The sequence below is a fragment of the Ambystoma mexicanum genome, chromosome 6q (assembly GCF_040938575.1).
Source record: "Ambystoma mexicanum isolate Mex_15411 chromosome 6q, UKY_AmexF1_1, whole genome shotgun sequence".
In the NCBI taxonomy this organism is placed as follows: domain Eukaryota; kingdom Metazoa; phylum Chordata; class Amphibia; order Caudata; family Ambystomatidae; genus Ambystoma; species Ambystoma mexicanum.
Window position 1 is genome coordinate 965,292,056 of NC_090937.1, and position 16,803 is coordinate 965,308,858.

The window sequence follows — 16,803 nt, forward strand, 5'->3', positions numbered from 1 at the left end:
GAGTACTTCCAGCAATCTCTGCCTTAATACCAGTAAGACTGAGATCGTCCTCATTGGGATACTTGCACTCGTCTTCTCTCTCTCTCTCTCTGACCGGCCACCCTGGGCCCCCTACCTGCACATTCCTGTGAGGCTAAGAACCTTGGTGTCATCATCGACTCCACCCTTTCCTTCTCTCCTCACATTTCTGATGTCTCTAAGAAGTCACACCATCAGCTGCACCTCCTCAGAGGTATTTTTCCTTTTCTCACCTCCACCCACTCTCGAAAGCTCACTGTCTCCAGAGCCCTGGTCCTCTCTAGGCTGACCTACTGCAACAGTCTCTTTCTAAATATGCCTGCCTCTACTCTTCGCCCCTTCTACAACTAATCCAGAACAGGTATGGGGTACCTGTCCTTGGCCTCAAGCCCAGGTTTCGTATCTCGCCAGCCCTGAAATCTCTCCACTGGCTCTCTGTGGCTGCAAGGATCAAGTTCAAGACCCTTTGCATCATCCACAAGGATTTGTGGGGCCTGGGACCACACTACATCCAACTTTCTCTTCCTAAGCATCTTCCCTATCAATCCCTCCGCTCATCCACCTCCAAATCTCTGAGGGTCATACGCTTCTCCAGGCAGAGAGTGGGGGGTAGATCTCTGTCCTCGACTGGGGCCTCCCTCTGCAAGAGCCTCTCTCAATCTTGAGCAGGACCACCTAAGGTTCAGGAAGCAATTCAAGACCTTCTTTTTCCCTTTCTGTGTTCTCTGTCCCTTGCTGATGTCCCTGTCTGCTGCGCATTCTGATTACCTGGCCACCCACTGATCCTACGGGACCAGGCTTCTGCAGGAACAGTTGCCCTATCTGCACTTATGAGCCACCTCCCTGGCAGCACTTATGAATTCCTTTGCACTCTCCCCTCCCTGGCACTTCTCCCCCTCTGCCCCACCCCCCAGTACCTCTCCCTTGCTGATGCCCCTGTCTGCTGCGCATTCCGATTACCTGGCCACCCACTGATCCTACGGGACCAGGCTTCTGCAGGACCAGTTGCCCTATCTGCACCTATGAGCCACCTCCCTGGCAGCACTTATGAATTCCTTTGCACTCTCCCCTCCCTGGCACTTCTCCCCCTCTGCCCACCCCCAGGAGCTCTCCCTTGCTGATGCCCCTGTCTGCTGCGCATTCCGATTACCTGGCCACCTGCTGATCCTACAGGACCAGGCTTCTGCACGACCAGTTACCCTATCTGCACCTATGAGCCACCTCCCTGGCAGCGCTTATGAATTCCTTGGCACTTTCCCCTCCCTCCTGGCACTTCTCCCTCTCGCGACCGCCCCCCTCCGCTCCCCCGCACTTGCGTGATCTGAATGACACAAGGCCTAGATCGTTGTGTTGTCCTCTTTTTGTCTTCTCTCACCTAGAAACACTTGTGTACTGGCACGTTATAAATGACTTATCATATCAGGTCATTGTACCTTTAAAGGTCATTATTGATGTTACAGCTAACCCGCAATAAGAAAAATGACTGACTTTTGTACACGTACCGTAGGATGCCATATATTATAGTTTTCGGTTCACCTGTAGACATTACTTGCACCTGTTGCAATGGAGCGCTACCGTTTCATGCAAGTTACACCCTAGGAGATATAATGCAAGCGCGCATGCTCCCTGCAGAGAAAATGAATGCACTAATTAGCAGGGTTAGAAACCCAGCTCCGCCTGGAGACAGAAGCGCGTGCTAGATGCAGGGAGATCCTGGCAATGTTTCTAGTGATTTCGACTCTCCGATTGCTTTATTTTCAAAGCAGGCAATAATTGGTTACCATTATTGAATATGGTGCGCATTATCGCCATTACCGCCTTGTCAAGTTCACTAGGATATGCATATTTGGGAGGGCAGCCGAAAGCGGCATTTAGTAGCAGGAGTTGTTGCTTTTTGCAGGTACATCCGCTTCAAAGCTTCTTTTTTGTTTTATTTTCTTGGTCAACTCCTATGAAGCCGTGAGGAAAAGGGGGGCCCCGGGGGGAACGCGAAGCGGTTCCCCCCGGGGAGTATTTTGGCGCTGCACACGGCCAGCGAGTGGCCGCGGGGGGTAGAGCGCCTTTTCCCGGGGTACTTAAGGGCTCAGGGAAGGTTCGGGAGGCAGGTGACGGTTAGGACTTGTCATGGTGAACTATAATACGCCTTGCGGGAAGCTCCGCGGCGGCGCAAGTACTGAATTGTAGGCGCTGCCTGCCATTGCAGTATATTGGGCCTGCAGGCCTGCTGACGCCCTGGATGAGTGACACTTGTAACTCCATAGAAGGTGGCCCGAAAGCCTCCTTTGCATTCCAGCAATCAGAATATTTGTGTGCGGTTCATGGTTTTCTGCCATGGAGTTGCCGAGCTGATTTATGGCAGCATTCTCCCTCTCTGAAACATAAACTGTTTGCTTGTATTTCCTCTTCACCTAACTGGAGTCTTGACAATTCAGCAAGAAGGTGGCTAATTAATATTTGGGCATGATGATCATTAGCATATATTAACTGCTTTAGTTTACAGCCTGTTCCTGTTGCCTTGTAATGCTACGCCTGGCTCCATATAGTCACATGGTTGTGTATGGGAGTTCAACTTCAAATGGGCTTATTTTCATGAGGACATTATAGTGTAATTTAGAATAAAATGTGATTTGAAGTTAATCTAGAATTACAGTTTGACTAGCGAGGAGGGGCGTGCGACACTCGGACAAAGATGGCCAAGTTCTAACCGAGATCTCCACCCGAGCCCTGCAGGACAGCACGCCATGAAAAGTAGCAGGCATGCTTCACAAATGTGAAAAGAAATATTTCACCTAAGGGAGACTCAGCCGGAAGGGTGCAGGGCAGGCTTGCCTCTGCCAGTGGCTCACTGGTGCCGATGGGACCCTCCTTGGAGGTGCTGACTGGTGAGAGTTCCTGAGAAACCCGCAAGATCGCCCTGTTGCACAGGCGCACACCTAGGTGACTGCCTCACATATGCATCAGCTTCTGCTTGGAAAAAGATATGGCACAGATAAAGTCTGCCATGCTTTTGTGTAAAAGGTGGACTCTGGCCTGAATCACCGTTCAAACTTAAGTTGGTTGTGTTCACTCTAGCACCAGCTCACTGAACTCGTCGCAGATCCTGCATCCCCGCCAGTGCGAAGCCCCCAGGAAGTCCTCAACTCTGCCCACCGCTCTTCCATGAAGTCCACAACTCCTCCCACTGACCCACCATGAAGTCCACAACTCCTCCCACTGCTTCTTTCAACAGTTATTCTGACATTCCTGGTTCCAGCTGCCCAATTTTCCTTTTGAATCCTCCAGAAAAGGGAACTTCAGGGGGCGAGGTGGATGCATTGCAGACTCTCCTTTGACCTCTCCACGTGGGTCATATTGTATGAAAATTAGCTGTTGTATTAAGTGTCACAGATCTATGAATTTGTTCTTTGTAACTAGGGTGACCAGATTTTGAAATGAAAAAACCGGGACAGGTCAAAAACAAAAGTAGGACTAGCACCCCAAGCGCATTCAGACAAACACAAAAAAGTGAGATTTGTCTGTGATATCTTCCAGGAGGCAACTACAGTGTTTCTAAAGGCAAGAGAGAGAATACCTCATGGACGCAGCAACCACATATATAGAGGCACCGGAGAGTGTGCTTGGAGAAGGACGCTCAGTGGAAGATGCCCTCCTGACCGAGAGAAGAGAAGCAGGCATGAAGGAAATGGGAGACCTGATGGCACGACTCCTGTTCACACAGGTAAAGAGGAGAGCGGAAGACCCGGGAAAGACCCCAGGAATAACAAGCAGGTTGCTCATACTCGTCACAGTGAGACCCAATCATATAATAAGAGTGATAAAGATCACTGGGATACTCATACTCATCCTAATGGAAACCAAGTGTACCAGAAGAGTGATACAGATTACTGGGCTCATCAAACTCCTCCCAGTAAGAAAGCAGGTGACGAAGAGAGTGATAATCATTATTATGACCTTCATAATCTTCCCAGTATAAAACAAAGTAATAAGAACTGTGACTATAAGAAGATTGGTTACAATTCACAAGAGATACACTGGCCATTGGGAAAAGAGAAACTGTATGATTCACCACAAGGAACACCAGTCAGATTGGTTACAATTCACAAGAGATACGCTGGCCATTGGGAAAAGAGAAACTGTATGATTCACCACAAGGAACACCAGTCAGATTGTTACAATTCACAAGAGATACGCTGGCCATTGGGAAAAGAGAAACTGTATGATTCACCACAAGGAACACCAGTCAGATTGGTTACAATTCACAAGAGATACGCTGGCCATTGGGAAAAGAGAAACTGTATGATTCACCAAAAGGAACACCAGTCAGGACTCAGGGTCTGGCCATCTCGGGAGAAGGGGAAGTCAGGATGTTGGAAATGTCCCCTAAATGAACTGAACAAATTAATGCAACAGATAGCCAAGAAGATTGTCCACTAAGACAATCGGATAAGAAGCCACCCCAGGAGAAGGGAGTCATTCCCCTGGACTTTAGTTGTTTAGTATTAGTGGTAGGGTCAGAGCAGCTTAGTTTTGGATGTAGGACAGATATTTACTTTGGACTTCACTACTGACAACACGCACACTAGTTAGTTGTGTTGGGTAGGGAAACCCACAGCTTACGGAAAGTAAGGCATTTTTCTTATTTCAAAAAAAGCTTCCAAGAATGGCAAACTCTAGTCTGCCTCCTCCTTCTGACCATTCACATATGTTTATTTATTTTATTGGTTAGTTATATTGTGCTTATGCCATACTTCACCATTTCTAAGTTCTGTTCCAGCGATCAAACCCATGTTGCACAGCATCCTCTTGTTCCTAAGGCGAGTGCTTTGCCCCATAGCTATCTTCTAAGCTGGTATTAAAGGTATTTAAGTGTTTTGTAAACACAAAAAAGTGAGATTTGTCTGTGATATCTTCCTGGTAATTTGTCCCTGTAGGGTTACCTAACAAAATATGTCCTCCTTAAGTGATATTTACAGATTCAACATCATTCATCCAACATATTCTTTTATTTTTACAAATATATACAATTTTCCATACATTCTTTTGCCAATACTCTAACTATATCCCTTGTATGCCCTTCTTGAATAAGAATATGTAATACATTATAATATAATAAAAATTCATGTAAAATGGCTTTGAGTGACCAAGGATGTACTTCTATCTCTCACCCCTGCAACATTGCTTGCAGGGCTACTTGAATGTCAGGAAGGTGGAAAGTGACAAAATGAACATTAGTAGCCGGCGTGGGTTTCACATTCCCCTGCAAATGAACCGATTGGTTCGTTTGTGAGCCTTACCTGATGGTAAGGCCGCGTACGATTTTGTATGACCACTGCGTTTTCTTTTTTTTTTCTCAGCCCGCCCTGGAACGGGAGAAGGGATTACATGTAGTTCCTTCTCCCCTTCCACGGCAGCCATTTTATTGCTTTACTATGGCTGCCACTGAAAGAGAAAACAGACCATGTTTTCTGTCTATGGCAGCCATTTCTTTTACTTTTTTTTCCAGCTGCGAAACGCAACGCCACTAGCAGCCGGAAAAAAACAGCATTAGAACCCCGGTCTAATGGGCCGGGGTACTAATGGCAATAAGCCCCTCGACTGCGGGCCATTACCGCATAAGGTAATGCCCCCGAGCCCTGTAACTATGGGCCTTATGTGGTAATGGCCCACAGTCGAGGGGCTTATTGGCTAAATATTAAGGATAGAGCAAATTAACATCTACATGTATTATGGATTCATATATTCTTATGGTCAGTTATACCGTAGACCAGTTTCTTAGCAGTCCCTTCAGGAATTCCTTATCTGTTCCTTATTTGTATGTTTTTCAGAGTTGTTTCACTCCTCTGATAGCGTAATACAAACTTCTGCATGAAAGCATGGCTCATCTTGATCACTCCAGCATGGGTGCGATAAGTGTGGTTCCTGCACTTGTTACACGTGACATTAAAACATTGTCAGGTTGTATTCGGGGAATTATCTGTTATACTATTTAGAATGTCTATGGATTCTTGAGATAAACCTACGAGAGGTGTGCAACTGAACATGCAACTTCAACATATGGAAGAGGTTCTTCATCTTGATGCAACGATCACAGGTAAATCATGCTTTACCTCATTGGCTCTTGTCCAGTTCACTAAAGGTAGACTTAGCCGCACCAGCAGTATACCCTGCTTCAGATCATGAAGGTTTTGTGGTGGCGAGTCCCAGTGGTTAAATATTTATTGTAATGTGTAGAAAGTATTTACCCTCCAATGCAATTTACCCACCAATCTCAAATTGTGCCCTATGATGGGATAGCGGAGTGTTACACAGATTAATTCTACTACCATTTGAACTAGTTCACAAAGGCTCATTTAAGCACTGATGAATTGACCTTCCTAGTAGCAGTCACAACCATTATGAGGGCCAATTAGTTATGGGCACTGTAGTGGATAAAACCTTTGTAGCTATACACAAGGGCACAGTGGTGTTTCACCCTCTTCCATAATTCTCAACGAAGTTAAATTTAGTCTATAGGGTTCCAACTTTCAACGGTTACAAAATAAACCAAACACAAAATAATTCTACAATGAGCAGTTGTTAAGGATTTCACTCAGGCGATGCACACCTTAGTCTCGGCCCAGTATGCAGCGCGCAATTGAAATGCTTAGGTTTATAGATTAGATTCAATATTGAGAGGGTACACCACTCATATCACACACCCTTTTCAAATAAACTGGGTCGCAATGGACCATGAACAAGGCTGGTTGATAAAATATAATATTTATTTGTTTGAAAATTTAAAAGAAATCATAACATTTTTAATAGGGGGCAGCAATCACCAATGGGGTGATGAGAACAATAGGAATGTAAGCAAGGCACTTAGTTAACCTTCTATTGACACATATACAAAACACCAGGGAATAGGAACACTTTTTTGATTTTAGGTAAGATAGCACTTGAGTTAGAATTTCCCCCTGCAATGTACCCTCAACCCACACATAATCAATTTTGAATGGATAAACAGAAACAGCAGGTAATCAGGAATGACAAATGGAAAACAGAATTGAAATCAGACCTTCCCTTCCCAAACAAGAGAGAAAAACGGATTTTAAACCCTGACAATGCTAAAAATGACACTCAGAAATTGATGAATAAATGTGTGTAAAAACCGTGAAACAAATATTATTCCTCAATACAGCAACCATGTAGTAGTACAAACAATCACAAGCAATGTATAACCAAGTGAATACAGTTTGAAAATGAGTGGCACGTTTTAAAACATGTTTGCAGCAAATGACACGTTGGAAAATTAGCAAACTTTGTCATTTCTGCCGGAATTTACCAAAATGGTTTTTAATAGAAACAGGTGGAATATAAATCGCAATGCGGTTTTTGTGTTGGGGTGTAGCTATAGATCATAGGTACAATATGGAAGTGAAATTAGGTCTCTAGCTGGAAAATTGAGTGAGTTATGCAAGATAAAGTGAGGTTCGTTTTTAGGAAAATAGAGCAGTGAAAAATAGAAAAGCGGCTTTAAAAGGGATTGCAAATTTTACTTAAACTGGATTTAATGACACAGAAAAAGAGAATGCCACCAGTAAATCTCCACAGATACGCGGCTGTTGCAACCCTTCACGTGGTGTGCCCCATTTCCTTTATGGAAAATTAATTAATTTAATCAAAATCGCTAATGTCTTATGTTCTATGCAAAACGAAAATGAAGAGAAAATCGGCGCTGACACCAGGAATCAAAGGCAGTGTTTCACAGATAATGCTGACAATTTTAACAAGATATCAGACTCAGAATAGAATAGCTTAGAGATTGGGATAGGACAAAGCAAGGCAAGGTATACTATGGTTTCCTATGGTTCCTCACAGTCCACTTTTTAGTTTTTGGATTTTGGACTGTCGGTGTTCTGGTCACCACACAGATCTGGTCTAACAAAGGACAGCCGGACAAAATCAGTGGGACAGGATCATCAGGGCATGGACTAGTTACTGGGTAGCACTTCTGGCCACTGGATAAGATAGGGCATCAGGGTAGCAGGATGGCAGCAGCATGCAGTGAGTGGCAACAAGCCCGGCTGGATCAGGATGCCAAAGGTACCACAGTTCTCCCCTTGTTAATGTGAAATTTAGTGGTTTTAAAAAAAATATATATATGGTAGGCCTTGCTGGAAATGGGATCGGCAATGCTTGGGTGCTGCAGTGAACCCTGGAGCAGAATCAGCAATGTTTTGGCCTTGTAGTTGGAGTCTGTATCTGGAAGATGATGGGTACAGGAACGCAGCGCAGGAAATCAGTGTGTGTCCAGAGTCTTGTCAGGGACCCTTATTTATAATGCCTAGTGACATCATCCAAATATATGACTGGGGCAGGCTTAGCTAAACACACCCATAAGAAAGGTATTTGACAAGGGTGCTAGTCTCTGCCTCGCTCTCAGTTGATTGGACTTCAGGAAATGTCGGATTTATGAGGTAAGATGTCCAGAAACTCCCACATTTTCATTACTTAAAATCCTATTTTGCCAAAAACATACATTTGCACCATTGCAATCTCTTGGCAAATTATATACACAGGTTACATATTATGTGCAGCACATATCAGTCCAAACCCCCAGTCTGTGCGACCTTGTTTCGCCTTTCTGATATATTTTTGTAATTTTAAACATGAACGTTTTGGCCTAAAATTCCATAACTTTGTACACAGATGTGCATTATCCCCAGGGATGTATGTACAACAATTCATATTTGTAACATGAATGCTTTTCTTGTAATTTGCCATGTTTGGTAACTTCTGTTCCCCATGTGGCAATGAGTTGTACCAAGTCTTAAAAGAAAACTCATAGAATTATATCTGAAACTGCGAGGAAAAAAAATTCTTTAACTTCAACGGCTGCCAACTGTCATTTCCTTTAGAGAAGGGTGGGGGCTTCCCAGCTTAATTGAAGTTTTTATTGCCCCTTCCACTTGACAGGTTAGTGTCCCAGGACTTCTATTGTCAGGGTCCTAGCAGAGAAAAAAGTCTGTTCAAACCCGTAATTATCAGGGGGTTGTCGGTATCTGCTGAGAGTTTTTATGATACCACCCTTCCCCTTGAGGGACGTTTCAGGGCTGGCACTTGTATAACAGTTTTTTTTAGAGCTTGCAAATTCAGCAGATGTGTTTTAAACTCTTTAATTTCTTATTTTGGTTCTTCAATTAAAACAACCTGTGGAATAAAAATATTGTATGCGTGTATGATCCCCAGCCACAAACCCCTTCACATTGCTAGGTAAGCGGTCTTGCATTCAACAATTTATTTTTAAATAGGCCATTTTTTTTCTTCAGTCAGCAAAGCCCTTTTTTCAACATGTGTTAAAAACTGCTAGTATTTATTTCTTTAAATTCGGTTTGGCATCTGTCTTTCCAATATGGTTTACACAATAGTCTGGACAAGGCAAAGGTCTCCATAAAATTGACATGTGTACATACAGCTCTTGATTCCTTTTCAAACAGTCATTTTGATGCTTTTTAGCCAAAGTGAAGCACTTTTCCGTGTTTGATGCAGTAGAGCTTTTGTTGGATTTCAGGTTTTCGCTGGCACAGCCTGTCATTCTGGAATAAGGCTTGATTTGGCTGAGGGACAGGGGGGTATGTATGGGCATGGCAGGGCTTTATTAATCACAGTGTTTGGTGGAAGAACAGATGGAAATAGTGTCAGAGCAGCATTTTTAAAGGTGAAAAAGGGTTTCTTTTCAATGGATATGTTGGCTTTTGCAGCAAAGCAACGCTGCTGTTTCACTTGATTCCATTTCTATGTTTCAGAACACACTGGCATACTTTTTCCAGAGTGTCCCCTTTTGCCTGAAGTGGGCTTGGCAGGATGGTGCTGCCATCTTTTTGGTTGCTACCAAAATGCAGTTTTGAGGTCCTGGTGCGAACAGGAGCCAGCGCAGCCAGGTTGCTGTTTCTTGCGCAAATGCAGCTTAGTGATGTGGGGAAATGCCGTTGAGTGGGTCAATATATCCCACACAGTTATGTTCCACAATAAAAGATCATATGACATATGTAAAACAAGCACGTTTTTGAGCAATTTATTATTGGACGAAAGTGTCTTCCATTGAACAATGCCAGACAGATTGTGCGTTGCATCCAGCAGTGCTATGCCTTTACATAAACACCAGCCAACCCCACCAATGGCACACTGAACATGAGCAATGCTTGTTTTTCTAGCAAAAGTACCACTTGACATATTACATAAAGTGCACTCAATTCATACTGACAAAACACGACTGTATAGATGCACATACATGTGGGTCAAGTAGTACACTTTCCAATAAGTGTCATAGGACTAACTGCACATGCCCCACCAAAGGTCAACAATGCTTGCTAATCTCTACATAGCATGCTAATTAAAGAGATTCACTATCCCTAGAAGACATCTACCATTGATATTCTTTCTGGAGCTTGTACCTGTTTACGCTGTGTTCGAAAATGTATAAAGCGTGAAAAAAACAGGCCTGGAGGCATGTACATGCTCCCATTCTACCTTTCTGCTGCGGGAACAGAAGAATATAAAACAAAACGTTTTATGGGGGGATTGCAGCGACGTTAGTTTAGAAGTCCAGAGCTTGCATTGATTCCATTGCAGCACGTGCATTACAGGAGAACAATCAATCAGAGGGTGTTGATTTGGTGGAGCACTGCTGGTACCTGTACATTTAGGATAAAACAGGTACCAACTCCAGAAAAGACTGTTACTGGTAGATAATGTTTGTTATATATGTAGATTAGAATTGGAGATCGCAACACTCTTGTTTGGATCTGCACAACACTTGTAAAACAAATATACATGCCCCTCTTACATCTTTTTTGAAAGTTTCATGAAGTTCTCTCTCCTGGTGCACCAAAGTTCCAGGGGGATCCCAAAGGTTAATTTCCCAGTGGGAATTTTTGCTCCCCTCCACAGAAAGATGAGTGGATTTGCGCCAAGCCTTATTGGCAAGCTGGTGTCTGAGCCAACGTGAGTGCTTTGCTTGCTTTGATGAATATATATGTCAAGCACAAATGCGTAGAACATTTTGACGTGTGTGTTTGCGGTGTTACCGTCACAAATCTGAATTTTAACTTGAAATGCTCACATTTGTCTTTTACATTGAAAAACAATGTGTTTTGCGCTGTCCAGATGCATGGATGGTTGCGGATCTGCATGTCACACAATGTGAGGTATTTTGATTGGCTGATGATCCCATTTCCTTTTTTAAAAATCAGCCATGTTGGATTCATGGGTCCAGTGTTCAAACTGTGGATCCGGTGCAGTAAAATGCAGTGGACAGAGGCATAAAAAGGTCCTATACACCCCTATGGTGCATATTTTTACCCCACAGTGGCTGAGGACATGTGCCAAAGGGGTTGAATATGACCTTTAATTTGGCTGTCCAATCAGATTCAGAGATGGGTGTGTTTGTGTGTATGTATGTAGGTTACAAATATGTGACTTATCATAAATGGCAAATTTATATGGTTTTTAGATTCTGTGCTGCAACCATCGTGTTCGTTTAACAATGATTTGTTCACTGAATTTGCATGTTTTTCATAGCATAAGCTTAGCCATAACATCCATTCAAGTAAAGTTCTTTCACTGAATTTCATAGGATTTTATAAGTGAAGGTCTTAGAATGCACTGATCACCACGAATTAAAAAGCCTTTGTACAAGCATTACATAACCATAACATCTCTTTAACAAAGGGTTTTCACTGGAAAATATATATATATATATATATATATATATATATATATATACACACACACACACACACACACACACACACACACACACACACACACACACACAATCACACACACACACACACACTCTCTATCACTTTTCTATTTCGTATGGACAATGACCAATTCATGGTGGCTCCATTAATAAACGGTGTGCCGTTGACCCCATGACCATGCGGTATTGTGTATAGGAGGCTTATATTCTATTTTAATTATAGTTTGTATTATCTTTGTCCATGGGAACATGACTGTATCAAAAGAGCCACTGTTTCCCCGGACTACTGCAGTACTTGTTGATGCGTCGGGGATTAGGGAGCGTAGAAAATGGCGTGTGCTCCGGAGTGCTCGTGGGTTCCTCCCCCTGGGATGGCGGTCCGTCACATGCTCAAGAATGAAACACTTGTTTTAAAGAAGGAAGTGCACGAGAAATTGATGATGACCTGGATAATGTTTGACCACGAGGTCATTTCAGCTTGCAACAAATATTGAAAGTTGGGAACATATTTACAGTATCAATGCAGCATTCTCCTAAATGTCTACAGAGGGCGGTTGCGCTTGACACTGCTCTGTTTCCATGAGATTCTATTAATTTGGGACAAGTTGCTCCACGATGAGAGACTCTAATAACGAACACACAACTGGCTTTATAGAATGTCCGTACTGTCGAAAGGTGAAAAGATCATGAAGATAATGAGAACGCTTAGTGGACGCAACTTCCCCGAACTAAATAACAATGGAGTGTCCCTTTCTCACTGACCTGGAAGACGCTAGAATGTCAATTCGAAGTCTTGCACATCACATAGTTCCACATACTTACAAATTAACGTTTTGCCAGATCTTTCCATGATGGCCTCGAGTAACATTTGCACTTTTAGAAAATTGCTTGGATAGATAAAACAATAAGGTCACTTCGAAAATGAAGCTCATGTGTGGAAAAGTTTAACTGACGCAGGCAGATTTCTGTTTTTTGTGACCATGGCCGTCCTCCAGTAAAGACAACTGGACGGCAAATATTGTTTTATAACCCAGTAGTATATGCAGATGTCTGTAAGTGCTTTGAGGCAAAAAGGATCTTTTTGAAAGTTTTCGTTGGCTGCCAATGCTGCTTAGGGTCCTAGAATGTTCTTTCTGCCTTAGCACCCCAACCCCCGCCAGTTTCAAAACATGGGATACTTAGCACATACATGCTTACTCACCCACTCACACAACCATGCAGTCCCACCTTCATACACTCGCACACTTCCTAGCCTGAGTGTACAAGTCCTGCTGCACAGGACTGGTCTCTCATAGAAGTTTCATGCTTTCTGTTGGCAGAAGGACTTTGGAACACTGCCTGGGCCTCACTTTGGTCGTGTCGATGGTTTTCTCCCTCTGGACCACTTCTTTAAAGCGATGTATTTCATGGGCATAACTCTATGCCCAGAGGAATAGGATTCGTTACACAACATCTCTCCTTCAAGAATTTGTTCAAAATCTGTGGATGTACAAGAGGTGGCAAAGACTGAAGCCCCGATCAACTTAAAGTGAATCATAGTTTGCACATCAGAACAAAGACATGCAAGCATCCACCAAATGGACGGTCAAGATTGCCCTTGGCAATCGGCTACAAGACTTCACTCGGCTGGAAGGCAGAGGCTACAAGACTATACTCAAAATCAATAGACAATACCCCGAGACTGGACCCTAATACTATCGCTGTTAACCTGAGCCAGACAATGATCACCTAATTTTCTCCAAAAGAGATCATCCTCGATAACGATGTACTTGACTGTGCATGCAGAGATGAAACATTTCAGCACACCACTTTTCTATGGACTCTATTAACCAATCCAACATTTTTAATCACACTCTAAATGTATTCCAAATCTCACCCCTCCAGCTCAACCTTCTGCCTATTGCTAAATAGGCTCATGGAATGGGTTCTCATGATCCAGGCACCCACACCCAGTGTAATCATTACCACTCCTAACAGACAGACGCTGCCCCATAACATGTGCATTCGATGAGCTCCAGCAGGTCAGCAAAAATGAGGTCTAGCGGCACCTGCATGAAAATAACCACTGGCTATGCCAGCCACAAATGCATGGCAAAGACCTTACACACTCCACATACACTACATTGGTCCTGCTGCAGGCTCTTAAAATATCTTCCATCATTCCCTGTGACACATCACGTGGTCATCATGACCTACTACTTACCGATACATCAAGCGTTCGTATCTATCCCACAGTTACATGGACCGGACCGCTAGCCCAAGACTGATGTCTGCTTTGATGCTAACAACTCATACTGCAAGCCTATACCAGTTCTCTTCCTTGTCATCCCCACAGATCATGCACGTCAAGCACGCACCCATCCACTATGCAACTTGCCAGGAATCGCTATGCGTACCGCTTCAAGAAATGATGTGCGCTGCAAAGCATCTACTGAGAAGGCTGACCAGTGCATACAATTCCCCGACCTCACCTTGAATCGGCAACCGGCCTTGGCTCAAGGTATGCCCCTTGAGCGTTAAAAGAACGGACCAGACTGATTTAGGGTAACTGGAATGTCTGCAAAAAAGTCTGTTTGTAATGATGACGGCCCTAAATATATATTTTGGGTTTTGCAGGTCGTGAAACCTTTTATTTAGCCAACAAAGATGGTTTCGTTTTTGTTTCAAGACCCCACAGGGCTTTTGTTCAGCTGCACCCTAAGGTTAGTTGCCATTTCTTTTTGTAGAGTTCACAATTAGAGAAATGTAATCACATATATTGTAAGCGGGCGAGAAGCAACCGAGAATGATCTAGAAGGGGTCCCTTGGAGGAAACTCTTCTGAAGCCATTGAACATCCTTACGATAGACCTGCAATGCATTGCAAATGTGTAAAGCCAATACCTGCACCGTGCACTACCTCATCTGCAGGTTTCCCCTGCCCATCACGACATGGCTTCTGCCATCCAGCCTCAGCACGAACCCCAACAACCTACTGGTGTGCCTACAGCACCGCCTCCATCAGATGCTGCTTCTGCAAGGAGGGAGCGTCTGCCGCCAAGCACTCTGCTGCTCCATGAAGTCACCAGGTCCGCGCCACAAGATGTTGGGCTGATGCTTGTAAAGTGAGCATTGAGATGGACCTCCTCCTAGACGGGAGATGCCAGACTGCTGAGGAGGCGGTGCTGGTGGTCCCCAAGTCGGAGGAGCCGAGCCTTGACGTTGTCTGGAAGCAAGGGAGCAAACTGCATGAGATCTCCCTCTGCAGAATGTAGCCACAGGCTGCTAAATTATAAGCATAGCAATAGGGCGATCCGGGGTGGGTGCATTTTGAATATTCTGTTCATGGTGTTTGTCGTCAAAATATTACATATATTTGCAAAGCTGATAAACAGAAGCCTCACAAAACTGACATGAGTAGGTATTGGGGTATTACCCAATCTGATCGAGTGGTACATCTGGCCGATTAAATTAGATCATATTGGGTGATCATTACCTAACATGGGGAGTGGTGGTGTTCTCCGCGCCCCATGTTCGGTAGTGATGGCCTTTGGGGAAGCGGGGGTGTGACCCGCTTCCTTAGGATTGAAGGCGGGGGATGAGAAAAAGAGATGAGCCTACCCAGCGGCGTCAGATCCGACCCACGTAAGAGGGACGGAACTGACGCTGCAGGGTCAGAAAGAAAGCAGACGTGCGCAAGTTAAGTGGGGGTGGGCGTGGGGGTGTCTTGCTGGGCTAAGGGTGGGCATAGTAGTGTGGATGTTGGCCACAGCTCCGGTATTGGTACGTTTAGTTATGAAAAAAGACTAAAAGAGCTGAATGTGTTGAAAGGAAAGATAACATATTAACATCTTACATTAATGTAATAATGCATAGCTTATTCATGCTATGGAATACGAATTTTGAAAATATAAAACTAAATTCAGGTACAAGTCCAGAAAAATATTGTGTAGCCATTGAAGCAGGTAGGAATTGGAACCAAAGCTCTTGGTTTTCCTTCCGGAACTTGTAGTACTGCATGTAAAAAGGAGAAAAGCAAAACGACAAGTTTCAGAATTCAAAGAAAACATTTCACTGATAGCCTACTCATGCATGGAATGGCGAAATTTGAGAGGTCTCTTAAATGGGCTCTTGTTTCTGTGAAGAAACCCTTAAAATAGCCATAATGGTGTTGGGTATTGCTTTGGTCAGGTTGTTACCTCTGGCCATTACCAGAGAGTACAGACCATTTATCCATTAGCACCCTTGCTGATGATGAGGAGTGTCCAGGGGGATCCTCAAAAAGCAGAGAAATGGCAACACCTGCTGTGGCACACTTGTGATGGTGGAGGAAACAAGACAACGTGCATCCTGTACACCAAAGCAGTGGTGACTGAGAGGAGTGGCAGGAACTACAGCCGTTAGCAGAGGAGTGGGCAAGGCAGAAATGGATCCACAGCAGTCAGGGTGCCATGCGATGGGAGCTGGGCAGGAGAAGACATGGGCAGGAGGGACTGAAAGAAGACTTTGGTGTAGGAGTGTGGAGAAGGGGGCGAGGAGCGTGGTATCGGGAGAGAAGCGAGAGAATGTGGTGTGTACCAGTGCGTAATGCCCACGTTCCCTGCATTTTGACTGTGGGCTCAGAATTTTAAGTGTGCTTATGTCTAATAGCAAAGATTCCTGAATGAAAGCGCGTGGGGGTTTGAACATAGGGGACTGGAGTGCGAGGGAAGGGGTGACCCTTTCCAAAATGATCATCGTTTCAGATGGAAATTTACAAAGAAGTTTAAATTCAGATCTGCTGACAGAGTATCCAACTTCTGGGTTGAAAGATGACGTTTTATGACTTTCTGTATTGCGAATGGAGCCGCATCTTGATCAAAGCCCGAGGCCAAGGCGCAACGCTGTGATGCCATCAGTCAGCGCTGTCTGCTACTTTTGTTCCGTTTCTGCAATATTTCTCACGGAAAAGGGGATCTGAGTGATGTTTTTAACCTTATCAAAAGAGGTCTGCAGTGGCATTATTGTTTCTGTGAAGAGAAATGAGGAGGCCAAACCTAACAGTGCAGATGCCAACCCAATAAT

At 44.1% G+C, this 16,803-nt stretch overlaps 1 protein-coding gene across 10 annotated transcripts in view; it reads left to right on the forward strand.

The window, feature by feature from the left end:
• TENM3 (teneurin transmembrane protein 3) overlaps nt 1-16,803 on the forward strand; it is a 1,347,981-nt gene that overhangs the window by 391,187 nt on the left and 939,991 nt on the right. The gene's annotated exons all lie outside the window — the stretch shown is intronic.